Here is an 18,526-nt window from a genome sequence, read left to right as displayed (position 1 = left end):
ATCCTTTCTGACAGAAATCATTTCTGAGTTTTTTCCTAATTCTAATAATTGGCCAGAATTTCCAAGATACACATTCATAATAGGCTTTCATATTTACATGCAGAATTTGATGACAATATCTGCTGAATTTGACATTGCATAAGATGAATGTATATAAGACTCTTATAGTGTCAGATTTCCAAGAATGTTGCAAAGGAATGGGAATTGAATTTTAATATTATCCGTTCAGCAGCAAATATGTAAGTGTGACTATATCTCAGAAACTGCTCTGACTCCTGGGATTACACTGGGGGACAGTGAGACAATGTCCTTGCTGTCACAGAGTGTACTGAAGGGAGAAAGACAAAGGACAGTTCAATAATGTTAACACAGTCAGCATTTATTTTACACTTACTAAGTGCTGGCAACTGCACAAGTGTTTATATTTATTAGTCATTCATTTCTCATAGACCCCTATAAGGAAAATACTATTATTATCCCCATATTTTGATGAAGAAACTCAGCCAGACTGCTAACTAACATGTACAAGGTCCATAACCAGGACTCAAAGTCAGGTGGTTTGGCTCAAAACCAAAGCTCTTCGCCACTATATGACACTGCCCACGTTTTAAGACAAGGTAACATCACATTGCTTTTAACTGCTAGTAAGGGAATAGAGAGTCATGCAATAGCAATGAGAGGAAAGAAATTACACTGAATAGGGTGGTGAGAAGATCTGAGGAGGTCACATCTGAATCGGAACATGTGATTGTAGTGAGCAAAAAGGACGGCATGCAGAGTTACACAAAAGCCAGGCGCTGGAGGCCATAGTACAGAACTTGGATTTTATGCATTAAGAACACACTGAATAGTTCAAACATTTTGAAAGGTTACTTTAAAAATAAGCAAATATGTGTATTAGAAACCCAAATGTTAATAGGGAATTGACTGAATAAACTATAATACATCTGCACAGAGGGTATTGCTGTTTGGCCTTAAAAAAAAAAAAAAAAAAAAAGGAAGTATTTTTACCTACTGATATGAAGTAACTTCCAGAATATAGTAATCAAAAACTAAGTTAATGTCAACTTTGAGTTGGAAATGTGAACACAAACTCAAAATTAAAATACAGTTATGCCAGCCCGGCCAGTGTGGCTTAGTGCTTGAGCGTCGACCCAAGAGGTAGCTGGTTCGATTCCTGGTCAGGGCACATGCCCAGGTTGTGGGCCAGACCACCCCCCCAATATAAAATAAAATAAAATAAAATACAGTCATGCCAATGACAAACCACATATACGATGGTGGTCCCATAAGAAAAAGCCCAAGAAAATTCACAGGAAAGGACTTGGTAGAAGCTTCTGCAGACCTCAATAAGCTCCTTGAAAAGTTTGAAAACATAGACCCCCAACACCAAAAGGTTTCTACTGATAGAGAGGAATGTTTATGGTGCATTATCTGCTTACAAGCCAATCTAATGTTAAAACAGTAACAACAAAAACAAAAAACAAGCAAACCACCATGGTATGCGCCTTAACAGAGGGACACCTGGAGAAGGGCCTCGGGCAGGTGCTGAAGAAGGTATTCAGAAAAAGGCATTCTGTCACAGAGGTCAGCTCCACAGGTGTGTTGCTAAAGACCTTCCAGTGGGGTGAGATGTGGAGCGGAAGACAGTGTGCTGATGATCCTGACCCTCCATAAACTAGCTAATGTGTGCGTTTGTCCTCGTTTTAACAAAAGAGTTTAAAAAGTAAAAAAATAAATAAATAAATTTTAAAGTAGAATAAAGCATATAGAATAAGAATATAAAAAAAGATTTCTGTACAGTTGTACAATGTTTGTGTTTTAAGCAAAGAGTTACTACATAAAAGTCAAAAAGTTAAAAATTTTTAAAATTTATAGGGGCTCCAAGATGGTGACAAAGTAGGTGGTAGTTACACTCATCTTCTTCCAAGACCACAGCAAAATTACAAGTAAATTATAAACAATCAACCTGGATAACCACCTGAAGACTAACTGAAGTCTAGTGACTAAGAACATTCAGAAGAAGCCATGCTGAGACTGGGGGCGGGGCAGAGACGCGAAAGGGTTGGACTTGCACCCTTGTGCGGCCGTTGAGAATCCTTATTTTAGATAGTGTGCCCCACCCACTGCCTTATAGCAAACTAATAAAACCATCTTTTGAGGAACAAAATTCTGAAATACTATCAATAATCTCCTAAGATTTCCACTGAAGGAGGCAAAATGATTTGGTTTCGGACAGTTACATGCTTATGAAAACATTTCAACGAGGAACATTAAGATGCAGTGTAAGGGTCTTAAGGTTAAGGTCTACCAAATATGCTGGATTTGAGACACTTCCACAGATAAAATACATAAAAAGTAAAACACAAAACAATACTTAGACAAAAGCAAATCACACCATTTTATATTCAACTTCCCTATTCTAGAGTTAAAACGTGGCATGTGCTACAATGCTAACTACTTCCACATTATTTAGTCATGACAGATTTTACACTGACAATCTCTTTTCAAACTTGAGACAGACCCAACCAAACCAGTCTCTCCAGTAGTTGAAAGCTTTAACAGTATGATAAACAACCTCTCCAAGGCGAATCTTTATGGCACCAATAACCAGTTTATAGGGCTACACTAAAGACAGGCAGTTCAGTAAGCCACAGTGAACTTTGACATGGACAAGTGGGGCACTGGGTGTTTTTACTTACACAAGTATAATATTTCTCTAGCAAAACCAAAGAATTCTTACTTTTTCATAATACTTCACCTAAACTAGAGTTCTCTAAATTCAGTCTCAGAAATCTCCTAGAATGGTTTGAGAAAAGTTTGGGTTTGAATTAATTTCTCAGGAAATTAAAGGATGATTTGTGCTAGTTAATGGCCTCAGCATTATGTTTATTTAATTACATGCATCACATTCTAAATTCTGTAACAAATTCAGAGCATCAAGCGGACAAAATGAGAGGGTAGAAGTGGGATCCACAATACCTGAAGAGACTGTCCTGATTAAACCTAGAATATAATAAAGTATAAGCATAATATGTAGTGTGTTCCATGGATTTTCACAGTTGTACACAAATCTTTCTTTTGCTCTAAGTTTTCAAACACAGATTAAATGACCATTTGGTGGAAATTTAACAGAGGGGAACAGAAGTATAGGCAACTAGACTACATGATATTTAAGGGTCTCTTATAATCTCCCAAATCCTAAGTCTCTGTTGCATACTTTGAAATGCTTTGATCATCATGGCAGAGTGAGAGGACCCCTCTGTATCTTTCTCCCCTTCGATCTACAGCTAGTAGGACATTTATAACACAACAAAGGTTCCTCTGCTCAGCGAGGAGGTTCCTAAAAGATGCAGAGTGGTACATCTAAGGGGGAGTGTTGGCACACATAGGGAAGGCAGAATGGTGAAGAGACAGAACTCAAAACTGACTCCCCAGACACCTCAGTTGAACCCACAGCACCAGCCAACATGGTAGCAGTGGCAGAGTCGGGGTGTAGCCCCTACAACACAGCCCCGCCCGGCAGAGGCTAAAAGAGGCAGCAGCAACCACAGTGTCCAGATCTGGCTCTCTCCCCAAACAGTGGCAATGCTCCTACCATGGGAGACCTGGTAGTAGCAATGAAAATATATCTCCAGCCTCCTGGCCACACCACCGTAGTGTCAGCAGCCACAGGAAACCAGGTAGCGGCAGGTGTGTGTGGGTGTGCTCACGGCAAACTCGGCTCCCTTCTCAACTGCCACATCTCCCACCACAGTGGTGGTGCCCCAAGACTCAAGTAACCCAGACACAGCAGGGGCACTAAGTCACCCAGGCCAAGACTCCTATGACCACAGTAACATTTCCCACATCCACCCTCTCCCCATACCCCCAAGAAGCAGACAGAGGCAGGGCACCGATAACCCACAGGCACAAATAGCGCTCACATAAGAGAAAAAAACTTGTACTATAGCACACCATCCACCAAAAAAACCCCAAAAGACCTCTAATCACCAACCTGCTGAATTGTTAGTATCAAAATGGTACCTAAATAAGAGAGGTGATCACTACTTCAAATGAGTACGAAGAAGAACAACACACCCAAAACCATAAACAACCAAGGTAACACTACAAAAACAAAAACAAAAACAAAAACAGCCCTGGCCAGGTAGCTCAGTTGGTTAGATCACCTACCCATACACCAAGGTTGCAGGTTTGATCCCAGTCAGGGCACAAACAAGAATCAACCATTAAATACATAGGTAAGTGGAACAATAAATCAATCTCTCTCTCTCTCTCTCTCTCTCTCTCTAACAACAACAACAAAAATCAATAAATACATATATTTTTAAATTGACAAAAGTCAAAGAAAAAATTCTAAAGGCAGCAGTGGGGTGCAGTGAGAGGGGAGAGTAACCTAAAAAGGAAACCCCATGTCCGGATGGTGTGGCTCAGTGATTGAGCATCGACCCATGCATCAAGTCGCCTGTTCGATTCCCAGTCAGGACACATGCCCAGGTTGTGGGCCCAGTCCCCAGTGGGGGGCATGCAGGAGGTGGCCGATTGATGTTCTCTCTCATCGATGTTTCTATCTCTCTCTCCTTTCCTCTCTAAAAATCAATAAAGAAAAAAAAATTAAAAGGAAACTCCCATCAGGCTAACATCATATTTCTCAGCAGAAACTCTATAAGCCAAGAGCAGAATAATATATTCAAAATATTGAGAGGTAAAAAGCACCAGGAACATTATCCTTTAGATATTAAGGGGAAAGAAAGGTTTTCCCTGACAAACAAAAGCTGAGAGAATTTACCAACACAGGATCTACATTACAAGAAAATTAATTGAAAGGAGCTCTCCTACTTGAAACAAAGACAAAAGTATACAAAACTTTGAGTAAAGTGAAAACAGAAGCAGAAACTTGCAACTATATTTCACATTGGGGCATTAAACACTTAAGTATAGCAGAAAGGTTAAAGGGGGAAGAAAAACATTAAAAATAACTTTGGCTACTTCAATTTGGTAACAAACACACAATTTGTGACAATAAAAACATAAAAGAGAGGGAAGAAAAGGATGGAACTTGCATAGGCAAATAAAGATACGATGCTACCAGAAGAAAATGGACTGAGATATTTCATATAAACCTCATGGAAAGACAAAACCAAATCCAAAGCTCACACACACACACACACACACACACACACACGAAGAAGAGAAAAGAACTATTGTCTGTTAAATAAATAGAAAATGATTTGAATTTTAATATGAAATTCCGTAAGTTTGCTTTTATTTAAGACATTTCAATGTAACTAATCATACCAATAAATACGAAGAGAAAATCTTTTCTGAGCAATGTCAAATTGATTTTTTTTCTTACTTTGTTATATACATGAACTAATATTGTTAAAAATTCTGCTCTTCAAAAGAATATCTAAAAACTGAATTTAAAAAAAAAAAAAAGACAAAATCTGCTGAGACGAAAAGCCTATTGTATGCTTAGTTTTAACCTGGTTACTACTGAAAAGACCACTGGCCTGTAGCTCACTAGCTGTGTATGAATGTAAGTCTTCAGAGACTATTTTCAGGACAAACTAATTGAAAAACACAATCAGAAGAAAATAGGCTTGGTGTCACAATTACCCTGGGTAATCAAGAGCAAAGAAACTAATAAAAGTATACACACCACAACTTATATTTCCTCTCCCATTGACTGCCGTTTAGAGTTTCCAAGGTTTTATTATTACAATCAATAATGCACTGAAAAATCTCATTAAGTGCCTGTCTCCCTGAGCACAAGTGAGAGAACTTCTCTGACACTCATACTTAGGAGCAGAATTTTGTTGGGTTGAATTTTATTTTCAACCATACTTCTCTATTTCATTTCCTGATTGATTTTTGAGAGAGGAAGGGAAAGAGAGAAAGAAAAAGAACATCAATTTGTTGTTCCACTTATTTATGCATTCACTGGTTGATTCTTGTATGTGCTCTGACCGGGGACAGAACCCACAACCTTGTCATACTGAGACAATGCTCTAACCAACTGAGCTACCCAGCCAGTGCCTATTTTCAACCGTATTTCAACTTTGCAAAAATATGCTCTAAAGTAATTTACCAGTATATACTCCCACAGAATGTATTTTTGAGTCACCATTCTTCAGTTCTTGTCCTATTTAGTTCTATCAGACGTCTTCATTTTTGCCAATCTGATTAGTATGCAATTTTATTTCTTTTCAACATGTATTTCTGGGCTTGCTAATGGGTTATACATTGTTTCCATATGGTTACTGGCCAGTCAATGTTCCTCTTCAATGAAATTACTGTTCATACCCTTTGCCCATTTTACAATTTGGTTGTCGTTTTCTTAATTATAGGCAAAAAATTCTTTATATAATATGGAAATGAATCCTTTGTCAATTACACACATTATAAACATCTCTCAGTCTATGGCTTATCTTTCATTGTATATACAATGTTGCATGTCAAAAAATACAGGTTTCCTTGCTTTAAGATATCTTTCCTTACCCAAGGTTTTAAACATGTCCTATTTCAAGCCCCCCTTTTTAAAAAACTTTTTCATTTTTTAAAATGTTTAGTTGACTTTAAACTTTTTTATTTGTTTGGGGCGAGGTAGACATACAATCAAGTTAATTTTTTCCTTCTACATAAGCAATTGTTTCCTCACCTTTTATTGAATGATCCTCTCTTTGATTTGCAAGATTGATACTTATATAAAAAATTCATATAGTATATAAGAAAAATCTATCAGTCTACCTTTCCATCAATATCTCAATTTCTTAATTTCTAAGACTTTATAAGTCTTAATATCTGGAAAGATTGCCTTTATATTTTTTAGCCCTTCACTCTTTCATATGAATTTTAGAATCAGTCTGTTAAATTATAAAAGGAAAAAAAGTGTTGGGAATCTGATTAAAGCTGCCCTGAATTATAGATCATTTTGGAGAACTGACCTCTTTATGATAATAAACTTTCCCATCCATGAACACAGTATTTCTCTCCACTTATTTAAGATTCTTTTATGTCCTTCAGTAAATTTTTCTAAACTTTTTCCATAAAGATCTTACATACTTTTGTCACAGATATTCTTAGGACCTTTATGATTTTTGTTGCCTTTGTAAATGGAACTATTTTCTAAATTATATTTTCTAATCATTTATTACTAGTGTGCAGAAATGCAGCCAGCATGGTGCATCAGACTGCTAGGATTCCAGCTGTGCCCAAGACCCCTGGCTGTATAACTGAATTCTCAGCCCCGCATTTTCTTCATCTATGAAAAAGTAAAAAATAGTAACTACCTCACAGAGCTGTCTGAGGATTAAATAGATTATAAAGTACTTAGTGTTAGAAAAAAGCTTAATAAATGTTAAGTGCTTTTATTGGGGTTCTGTTATTTATCTTTTATTCAACAACCTGCTTAATTCTATTATTATTTCTAATAATTTGACTGTAGATTCTTCTGGATTTGTAGACAATCATCCGCAAAGAATACAGATTTGCTTCTTCCTCTCTAATACTTTTATTTCTTTTTGTCTAATTTCACTAATCCTCCAATAAATGATTATCTGCTGCTCCCTGATTTTAAATAGATTGTTTCTTATATGTCTCACTACTAAGAATAAAATCTTCTTGAGGTTTTGGGGTAGAAATCTTAAATATATTAAAGAAATTCCCTAGTTCTAATTTCTAAGATACATGAAATGAACAAGACTGAATTTGTTATCAAATGATCTCACTGTATTTATTAAGATGATCACTTAGTTTGTCTTATATAATTTTTAAGTTTTAAATGTGGCAAGCTAAATTTATATACACTATTAAAAGTCTTGCTTTTATACTTATATGGTGAGTGCCCTTTACTCCTACTTCCCCTGTGTCCTTTGCAGGGGAGACTTAGAAATGAGTAGGGGAGACTTGAGAAGGCAAGTAATAAATTTCAAAACAAAAGCCTTAAGCCACGGCAAAATTCCCTCTTAGAAATTGTGATAATCACAGGAATTCTGTAAACGTATTAGAAGGGACTTTTAGTAAAAAAAATACAATCATTAAAAAAATCTATAGAGTACAGGTGTAGTCAAAGAGTTCTAAAAACAGAAAAAACTGTAATAGGTTGCTGATGCCTTAAATAGCAGCAAAGAAGTATGACAGATTTACATTTACAGTCTTAATTCAACAGTTAAAGTAAATTGTTACTATTTTCAAATTTATTGGTAAGAGACACAAACATTAATTTATCGTTAGCATGCCCTGTCCTGTCACCTGAGAGCACCTTTGGGAACTGGGAAACTGCTCTAGAACCAGTTTCGTCAGCGTGCTCGCTTAGAAAAATGTGCATCATTCTTACTGAGGTTATAGCTTTGAATATATCAAATTCGTTAAAAATAAACTAACAGGGCTTTATTTGAAAATAATTGAACTTAGAAATTAATCTGTGATTCACTAGAGTAATAACTCTACAAACCCTTTAAAGACAAATTCTAGATAGTTGAGCAAGATTCTGACACATGACTCAAATATAAAACAACTGAACTAAAAACACTGCTTCCAGTATCTGAAATATGGAATCTCTTGTAACTTTTCCTTTTTCATAACATACAAGAGTTTTAACATAAATAAAGCTTTGAGGATGAATAATGATAAGGAAGTTCTTTAAGCCAATAACTGAAAATACAATTGAATAATTTTGGTACTGTGTTTTGTTTTCTTTTAGTCTTACGAAAAACACCCTCCTTATCAGAATAAAAAAATGTCTTACAAACCAAACTCAGAGTAAGTGTGTTTTTTGTGAAATAGGACATGTACAAGAAAGAGTGACTTTCTGTCTCTGTAAATCGGCCTTCTCCCTGCTCCACCCACTGGCCTGTTCCCAGTCCTACAAAGGCAAGATGAAGAAAAAGAAAAATTGAATCCTAAACCAGATATCCAACAAAAATCGAAAGAAAATGCAGAAACTACAGTACCATCGTTAACAGTAATGACAGTTTAGCTAACATTTATGGAATGCTTATTACCTGCCAGCGCTTTACATGGGTTAACTAATTTAAACTCAGCCTGTGTTAGCATCACTGTCTAAATGATTTAAGTTCATTTTATAAACCAGTATCTGATCACCAGAATTCAGTCCACAACAGCTTGTCATAAGAACAGTTTAATTTAAATAAAATCTAATGAATCTCCCATTTTATTCATGCAATGACTTCTAAATGTAGTAAGGGTTCTCAGAATAATGACACTTTATACCTTTCCTCTCTTCTATAATTACTTAGCTCTAATTATCAAGATGATATAATATTCATATTTCAATCCCCTTTCTTTAGTGTATCTGGTACTATCCTGTAATATCTAAATACATAGCTTTTGTATGTGGTAAAAGTATTCAGTAAGCACAATATGCTAGCAGTTCTATTTGAAGACTTAGAAATACTTCCTTGAACCAATGGCCTAATAATTAAAAGCTTCTATACCTTCCCAATAATAAAACAGTCTGGTGAAGGTCGTCTGTCCAACTGTGGCTACTGTTGGCCATGACAAGAAATGTGGACACAGGGTTTTAGTCCTGATTCCACCAGAAACTTGCTGTAAGATTTTAAACAAGGTAATTAACTAGTTTAGATCACAGTTTAATAATATGAAAAAAGAGTTTAACCAAGTAATTTGTGAATTCTAGATTTCAGTGAAAATACCTGAGAAATCATGAAACACTGAAAAAGTATAAAGCATAGAAAGCTCTAATGTCTGTGGAAAATGTCTTTGCTTTAGGAAAATTTATCGGGAGGAAAAAAAGGGCATCATTTAAAACTTCACTGGCAAGCAGTGTCAAAGAAATAAATAAATTAGGCTTTCTAAATCATCTTGGAAAGGGCTGGAATAAAATTTAAGATGGAAATATCACTATTAAATATTAAATATTACTGTTTAATGTATATTAGGCTTAACACATAAAACATTTTTTTTTCTTTATTGATTTTAGAGAGAGAGGAAGGGTGAGGGAGAGAGAGAGAAACATCGATGAGAGAGAACATCGATTGGCCACCTCCTGCATGCCCCTCACTGGGGACTGGGCCCACAACCTGGGCATGTGTCCTGACCGGGAATTGAACCTGCGACCCCTTGATGCATGGGTTGACACTCAACCACTGAGCCACACCGGCTGGCAGGCTTAACACTTTTTAAATTAAATTATTTATTTCTTCCCCAAGAAAACTTAGAATAGTAGTAAGGAGTCCTTTTATGACTAACGCAAACAACACACTTACACTATTTCCAAGACTTAATGCGTAATCATACTATCTTTAATTGTTAAAGCCATTCACAGCTCTTGATCATGCTATACAGTACACTTCCTGTTTGTTTCTTTGATTTATCTGCTGGAAGACCATGGTAAATAGTACATTGGTCATTTACAATATTGTTTTTATTAGAAAATTCCATATGCATTATAGAGATTCATTTCTGAACTAGGTTTAAGAATTTACTCTAGTAAGAGAAAAAAAAGGTTAAATATCATCTATACATTCTATTCTGCCTTCTGAAAACTTATACTCTACCAGGGTGATAATCAAACTGCAAAACCTCACTGTCTCTAGAAACTGCTGAGTTTACCTCTAATTTTTAAAGCAGGAATACATCAACTTCAGCCTTGGGTTTCATCTCTTCTCACCCCCTCAGATGTCCAAGAAAATCTTTAGGTAAATTTGAATATTAAATCTTAATATACTGTTGAGGTTATTGTGGAAGAAAGTACATAATCATTTTCATCAGTATATGATGAACAATTTTGGAAGAGAAAAAACACAATTCTCTAACTGATGCATGTAACAGCTGCAAAGGACTACCAGAAAAAAATCTCTGGGGCCAGCCCAGGGATGAGTTTCCGGAATGTGGAGGACTGTAACAGTTTTGATATCTGCACATTCCAACCTCAAAGGGAGGACACCAGGTATTTGAGAAATGTCATGTACATGCAATGCTAAACTAAAAATAACATTGACGGTAATGGCTGATTGAAAAATTAGAAAGCTACTAACAAGTTACATAAATCAAATCGACTTCCATTTACTTATGAGAGAGAAGAGGAGACATTTTAAAAGCCCTTACTAACTGAATGCAAATGGATGACACTAGGGATCTAAAAAATAAATCTGTAGTAAATTTTAGAGAACCTTTCAGACACTGAGGAGATAAGAATTCACTTGGGAAAGGAGAAGTAGAAAGGGAGCAACAAAATTGCTTCTTTGGAATATCCAGCACCACCTTGAAGAGCAAGAACACGTGGCATGACATGCTAGGGGTTAGCTAAAATGTTTGGGTATTGGAATAAAAATGTATCTTTCTCCCACTTACTTAAGAATGAAACCAAAGCAATCTCATGCTGCTGCTCTTCTCAGAGTACATCAAGTTATTAACTAGAAAGGGCATGGTGATATATTAGATCTTAGAAATCACAGTTCCCTGGGGAAAATGGTCATCAGGTTAAGCTAAGACACTCTTATTATTTACATAATACATTTACTTTTCCAGGAGCTACAAATTTCCGTAATATCAAAGAAGGCCCAGATTTAGCTTGCATTACTTTTAGAGAGATATAAATAAGCTATACATTTTTCTTGCTCAAATTTTTTATTTTAAAATTTAAATTCACAATTTAAATAATAAGTGATTGGTTTTGTTTCCTGACATTGTAAAAATAAATAAAGTAAAAGAAAAAACTTAACTTGGTGACTTTACCACCTCAGTTATATAAGACTCTGACTAATTGCATTTCTAAATACAGAACAAAAAGATTTGCATTTTAGCAGAGGAGAGTAGGAGGAAACATGTGGGTATGAATTCCTGACACTAAAGGTTCTAACACACTAGAATGAATATGATATATAGATTATGAAAGCATCTCTGCTAAGGATTTTTAAATAATCTGGGTTCTTATTTTTCTAAGATGAACTAGTACTGTTTGATAACAGTTCCCCTCCCTTTTTTTTCCTTTCAGGAGCTGGAGGGGGAAGTTTATATTTGGAGAGCACCAAACTGATGGTGAAAACTCTATTAAAAGCAGAAGTCTTGGAATTTTGTCCTACAAAAAGACTGACCTTTAGCATGAAGAGCAAGAACACGGGCTTCTGAGATAAACAGACCTGAGGATTTGAATCCACCCTCTAATCACATCCCAATTTGCAAGACTGTGAGCAAATTACCTATTTAAGTCTCAATTCCCTCAAACACACAATGAGAATGACAATAATAATACATATCACTCAGGGTTACTATAATGCTTTCATGAAATTATATATATGTCAAGCACTAACTCAGTAAGCATCAATAAACAGGGGTTATTTTTATTACTGTAATTCTTCTTTACCTTTGGTCTGAGAACTTTCAGGATCCTCCCCGGTACAGAACTAACCAGAATCTGAGTGGGCTTTCCCAACCAGGTTCAACTGAATCTGACTGCACCTCCTAACTTCAGGGCTGAGATCACTGAGGAAGGGTGCACCCCACAAAATCACTTACTGGTCTTTCCTCCTGTAATTGTCTTAAATATAATCTTACCGAAGAAAGCTTAGATTTCTGCTCTCTTCTACTGAATACCATATAAAGTATTACTACATAATACTTAAAAGAGGTAAGTTCTGGTCTCAAACCATTAACATATGAGCTACAAGTATGTGTGTTTTTTAAGTTGACAATAAAAAAAGAACTCTAAAATTTGAAATTTCCCCATGTATGTTTTTGAAAATTAAAATACTGAGTCTTTTAAACAGAACATTTCTGGAGGGGGAGGGGGATGCTCGAATTCTTAACAGGGTTGATCTGTGAGTCAGAGAAAATGCTGGTGTCCATGTTATCTTAATGAAAAGGTCTAAAGAAGCACCATATAAATACAGACTCCTTAGTGATAAAAAAAATCTGTGCAGGAAGAAAAAGAATAAACACAAATACTTTATGGATAGATAGGATTATCCTTAGTAATGCCAATAAGGAAAACACACAATACTTGAAGGTAAAAGAGCAGAAGGGTTATTTCCTTATGTTAATTTGAACGGCCTCTTTAAATAGTCCACCAAGTTCTTTTTAGGAAATCAGTGCTGCCGAAGGAAAACAATTTAAATATGATATATACTGGTGGCTTATGAAACAAAGGTTCTTTTAATCATGAAAACGTTTGTACTTTAACCTAAGGTCTAGAACACATTAGGAAATAGGCTGATTTCAAATAGAAAAATGATTAATGCCTAACTATGAAAGAGATACATTGCCCAATATACATGTGATACAATCTACCTCAAAAAATGATCAACTCTTTACAAACATTAAGGCTCAATTATTCAATTTCTGGACAATCCAAAAATTAACCATTCATTTCAAAGCAACCAAGGACACATGTGCCCAAATATAATTTAAAAATAGTCAGAGTTCAACATTCTGGATGTTGCTGGAGGCAAACGTTTGAATAACTGATTGAGATATCCTTACCTTTTGCTGTGGCACAGGTTTTAGGATCAATACTTAAGATTACTCCAAATGACTGCACTCAGCAGTGGTTCCACAGGATACAGCAGCCCTGCATTCCATGCAAACTCGTACAGAATGAATCACAGTCACACTGGCTCAGACCCTTCCAGGCACAAGACAACTCCTAGTCAAATCTCCACAGCACTTTCAGGCTCCTGCTGTGTCTTCAGGGCCCCCATCAGCAGTTCCTTTGGCCTGCTTTTGGTCCCTAATCAAGCCTAGCCGGCTAGTATGTGGTGGGGAGAGAGCTCTCGCCTCCAGGAGCTTAATCCTTCCTTCTCAGCACATCCTGCTTTACAACCTCACAGGAACACCCAGCCCAGCCGAATTCCCACTTGCAGAACAGGCTTCACCAGTACAGCTCCGCCCATCCGCTTCACACAGGTGAATACTTCCTGCTCAGAAAACACCAGTAGAACTTGATGTTTGTGTTTTTTTACTCTTTTTTAATAGTTACTATTCGGTTATTTATATTTGCTATCTAGATAGGAGGCAGTGTATCCAATAAAAACGATGGTACTTAAGACCCAAATAAATAAGAGAAGTAATTGATCATGGAGGAAGTATTGCCAGTAAAAGGCAGAATCTTTAACTGGCAGCAACAGGCTAAGAAAACATGCCCTTTAATATCTTTGCTGATAATAAGCTGTGGTTGTCGTTCTAATAACACGTTTTTAAAAGTCTCAATTTATACTGCCTCTATGTGAAAAATCCTGAGACAACCATCTCTTAAGCATTTATAAGTGAAAAAATAAATAAAACTTTTCAGAATTGACAATCTAGAAGTAAATAAATTTTCCTGAGTATGGCCTCCTCCTTTATACACTGACCAAATATTGAAATTGTAACTTTACTTATGTAAATACTGAAGAGATTTATGCCCTGGCCAGATTGGCTCAGCGGTTGGAGCGTCAACCTGCGGACCAGAGAGCCCCGGGTTCAGTTCCCTCTAGAGGAACCTACCAAGAAAAAAAAAATACTGAAGATATTCAATATTTATACTACAGTACTGTACCATGTTAACCCTATAACAATTATGTGAAGAAATAAATGAATTGGAAAAGATTAACATTTTTTCTGTTCCAAATGAATTTTTACTAATACCAATGCAAATCCACATTGAGAAACTTGTTTTTAATAAGCACAATAATGTTACAATGTGCCAGACACCATTCTACACACTACAAATAGCCTTCACTACAACCCGCTTAAGTGTTTCCCTTATTACTCCCACCTTAGAAAAGAGGAAACCAAGATAGAGGTAGAAAGCAATTGTCAAGGTCACACAGGTAGGAAGTGTCAGATTCAAGACACTTAGGGGGTATTTATCATGCTCCCTGTCAAATTCTTCTGCTACAGATCAAATGTATTCTTTCCTTCCTCTCTGAACATAGCTTTGAATACAAAATTGTTCCTAAATGGTAGGCCACAATAAGAAAAATAATGAATTGCTGTGATTTTAAAATATGAAAGACCATAGAGAATTCTAATATGTGGCAGGAACAATACATGTTAATTTTTACCAGTGAAAAAGCTGTGGAGTTATAGATTTTATTAAATAGGAAATGAGGCTCTTAAAGTTTATTCACGGTGAAGAACTCAAAGCCACCCTTCTTTTGTTAAAATTTAAATTAAATGTACCCCTCCTCCCACCCTTTTATTGGTAGTAGTAGAGCAAGGAAAGGACAAAGGAAAGAGAAAAGGGCAAGACAAGACAGAAAGAAGAAGGGGGAGGGGAAATCCATGCCGTAGAAGAGCCATTTTGGGAATATTTAGTACATCTCATAATCCCCTCATATTACCTAATAAACACAGACAGGAATAAATAATTCAACAATTGTCTGCCAGAATGCAGGAGAATTACTTAACAACATCACTCACACCTGAAACCCAAAGGCACTCCAAGTCATTAGAGAAATACATGGTAAGCCCTGGCCCGCTTGGCTCAGGGTTAGAGCTTCGGCCAATGAGTCGTGGGTTCGATTCTGGTAAAGGGCACGTACCTTGGTTGTGGTTCATCTCTGGCCCTGGTCAGGTCGTGCAAGAGGCAGCCAGTCGGTGTGGCTCTATCACACTGATGTTTCTCTCTGCCCCTCTCTCTCTTCCTCCCTCCCACTCTAGCTAATTTGATAAACAGAAAAATATCCTCAGGTGAGGAATAAAAAAAAAACACAGAAATGCATGGTAAGAAAAATAAGTGGTGCAAAAGCTGATGAAATTGGAGTAAGGTCTGTAATCTAGTTCACCAGTTATTTTAACAATGTCGACTTTCTGGTTTCGATAGTGTACTATTTATGTGAGATGTTACAACCAGGAGAAGTCGAATTTTTTTTTTAGTACAGGGGACCTCCACACTGTTTTTACCACTTCTTCTGAGACTGTAATTATTTCAAAATAAAAAAGCTAAAATATATGGCTGACCACAGGAGAGGTCACTTGTTATTTTTCTCTCATATTTAACAAAATGCCTGGAGGCTATCCTGTGAAGGACTGTGTGTACCTGTGAGGGTGGGGGAGGGGGGACAAGAGAATTCTGTTTGTTATGTTCACTATGCACTCAGTGCACCTCTGATCAATGAATGAATAAATACTGGAAATGACCCAAACTGGAAAAGTTGTTTTACTCAGGGCAAGGGGAGGCTGATTAGGGATCTACTCCTAGCAATGACAAAAGGGTATATAGGAGTTTAAGAAATATTCTTGACAACTATAAGGGGAACTGCTCATGCTTCTCAATCAACTGATTTGGAGTAAGCATTATGTATAATATGCAAATTCATATAAAATAGAGTATCTGCCCACCAGCAAAACAATCTAGGTGAGAAAAAATGACATGAAAAGTGAAGTATCAAACTCAAAATAATATCAAATTCATTGCCATACACTATTTCCAAATGAGTGATACAGACAATAGCTACTGTAGATTGAAATGTAGTACCTTATTTTGCCAAGTCAGGAACAGAATAAAAGTTGTATTTTAAAATTTTATTTTAGTGGTTATGAAGATAGAGGAATGCAACAGGCGCCCACTGTGAATCTGCTGCACACACAACCTGCTGGGAAGATAGAGGCATGAGGCCACTTGTCACTTGTGAGGACGGACACCGCAGTCATTTCAGTGGGCAGGTGAAATAGCTACACCAGAGTAGATGGGGGTAAACAGGAGACGGGGTTGGGGAGAAATGGGTCAGGGAAGCTTTCGTGGACAAAACAGATCATGGCCTGAGTCCTGCAAGACAAGAAGGCCGAACTGCCAGCGTGGATTGGGGCATTCAGACTGCAGGAGCAGAGGGAACGATGGAGGAAGCACATGGGGTGGTCAGCAGAGCACAGAGGGAGGAGGACAGGAGTGGAGGGGAAGAGGAGGGCGGCGGAATCGCCATCACAAAACAGTCTGGAATTATGTTTTATATGTAATGAGGAAAGGCTAAAAGACATTTTTTGAATTAGAGAAGCATTAGAAAGATGATGGTTGGAACAAATCAGCAAATTAAGTAGGTTTCTACAAGCAAGCACTTCCCTTGGCCACTGTTTAACCCGTCTTCTCCTCTGATTTCTGTTCTGTTCTGTTCCTACAGGCCTGTAGAAATCCAAATACATCTTTTTGCCTATTGCAATAAAAGCAAAAGATAGTGAACAAATATTTGTTTTGAGAAAAAGAACAATAAACTTTATCTCTAGTCAATGTTCTATACTGGAAAGACTTCTGGGTTTGAGTTGATAACGGCAAAGGAGATAATCTTTGTCAAGTATTTGGTACAGTGCCCAGCACACAGTATGACTGACTACTAAGTGTTAGCTATGGTTACAATTAGAGGTCGGATTTCAGTAAGTACTAGTTTCACTTGCCTGCTGAAACCTCAGGCAAGTTGTTTAACCTTCCTGAGTCTCAGCTGCTCCATTTGTTAAAAAAGAAGTGTGATGGGGAGACAGAAATATATCAAGAATCGAATTCCAATTTAAACAATGTAAATACCATAAACTCTAACACACTTTGCAAATATGTGGTACTGAAAATACTCTGTTTTACCCTGATGCAAAGTGATAAAATGTTGTCTTGATCTATGCCTTGCAACGTCTTAGGAGACAAAACTTCCTGGGCATTCTAGCACTTGGGTACTCCTTGGAATCTTCCATCAGTGCCCCCTAGGTACTGACTTTAATACCTGATTCTTAAAGTATTAGCCTCCATAAAACAAGTGAGCATATGTTCAGTGGTAAAAATATTCAATACAACATTCCACACAGAATAAGTGAAAACCTGGACCTATTTTACTTGATATAGAAAGTCTGGTCACCTCAAGCTAATGTGACATGTAAAGACACATGATTACAGAAGAGCAAAGTGTTGGAAACGTACAGAACAAAAACAGAAACAATCCAGAAGCAAGCAAAAGAAATTAGAGGTTAAAAATGTATAATTAGCCCAGCTGGTGTGGCTCAGTGCTTGAGCATTGACCCATGCACCAAGAGGTTGCCGGTTCAATTCCCGGTCAGGGCACATGCCCAGGGTGTGGGCCAGATCCCCAGTGGGGGGCATGCAGGAGGCAACCCATTGATGTTCTCTCTCATCAATGTTTCTATCTCTCTCTCCCTCTCCCTTCCTTTCTCTCTAAAATCAATAAAGAAAAAAAAATTTTTAAGTGTATAATTAAGCAAAATTGCAAGTAACACAACAAAAAAGCAACATATTAGAGGGCCAGTTTCCTGAAAGAACACAACAAAATGGAAGCCTCAGCTACTTCTGTCTGCTAACCAAAACATTCAGCTGTCATCAGAAGGACAAAAATATATGATGCAAAGGATTAGAGCCCCCACCCACACAGGCTCTTTCCCCCACCACAGTCCCACTGCAATGCACTGGTTTCTGCAGTACACCTGGAGATACTGGTATATAGATTATACCAACAAATAGCATATTGATGAAGCATCTACATAAACTAAACAGATCTAGTTTCTGTCACTTTGACTTTCAATGCACATAAAGCAATAAATAATAACAGCTGACATGTATTAAGTATCC

The 18,526-nt window shown here is 36.9% G+C and overlaps 1 protein-coding gene across 2 annotated transcripts in view; it reads right to left on the bottom strand.

The window, feature by feature from the left end:
• The window catches only part of ARHGAP32 (Rho GTPase activating protein 32), a 168,545-nt gene that overhangs the window by 23,049 nt on the left and 126,970 nt on the right, over positions 1-18,526 (bottom strand). The gene's annotated exons all lie outside the window — the stretch shown is intronic.

Source organism: Molossus molossus, unplaced genomic scaffold (assembly GCF_014108415.1).
Source record: "Molossus molossus isolate mMolMol1 unplaced genomic scaffold, mMolMol1.p scaffold_m16_p_22, whole genome shotgun sequence".
NCBI classification, from domain to species: domain Eukaryota; kingdom Metazoa; phylum Chordata; class Mammalia; order Chiroptera; family Molossidae; genus Molossus; species Molossus molossus.
The sequence above is the reverse complement of the archived record's forward strand: the minus strand, read 5'-3'. Positions and strand labels throughout refer to the sequence as shown.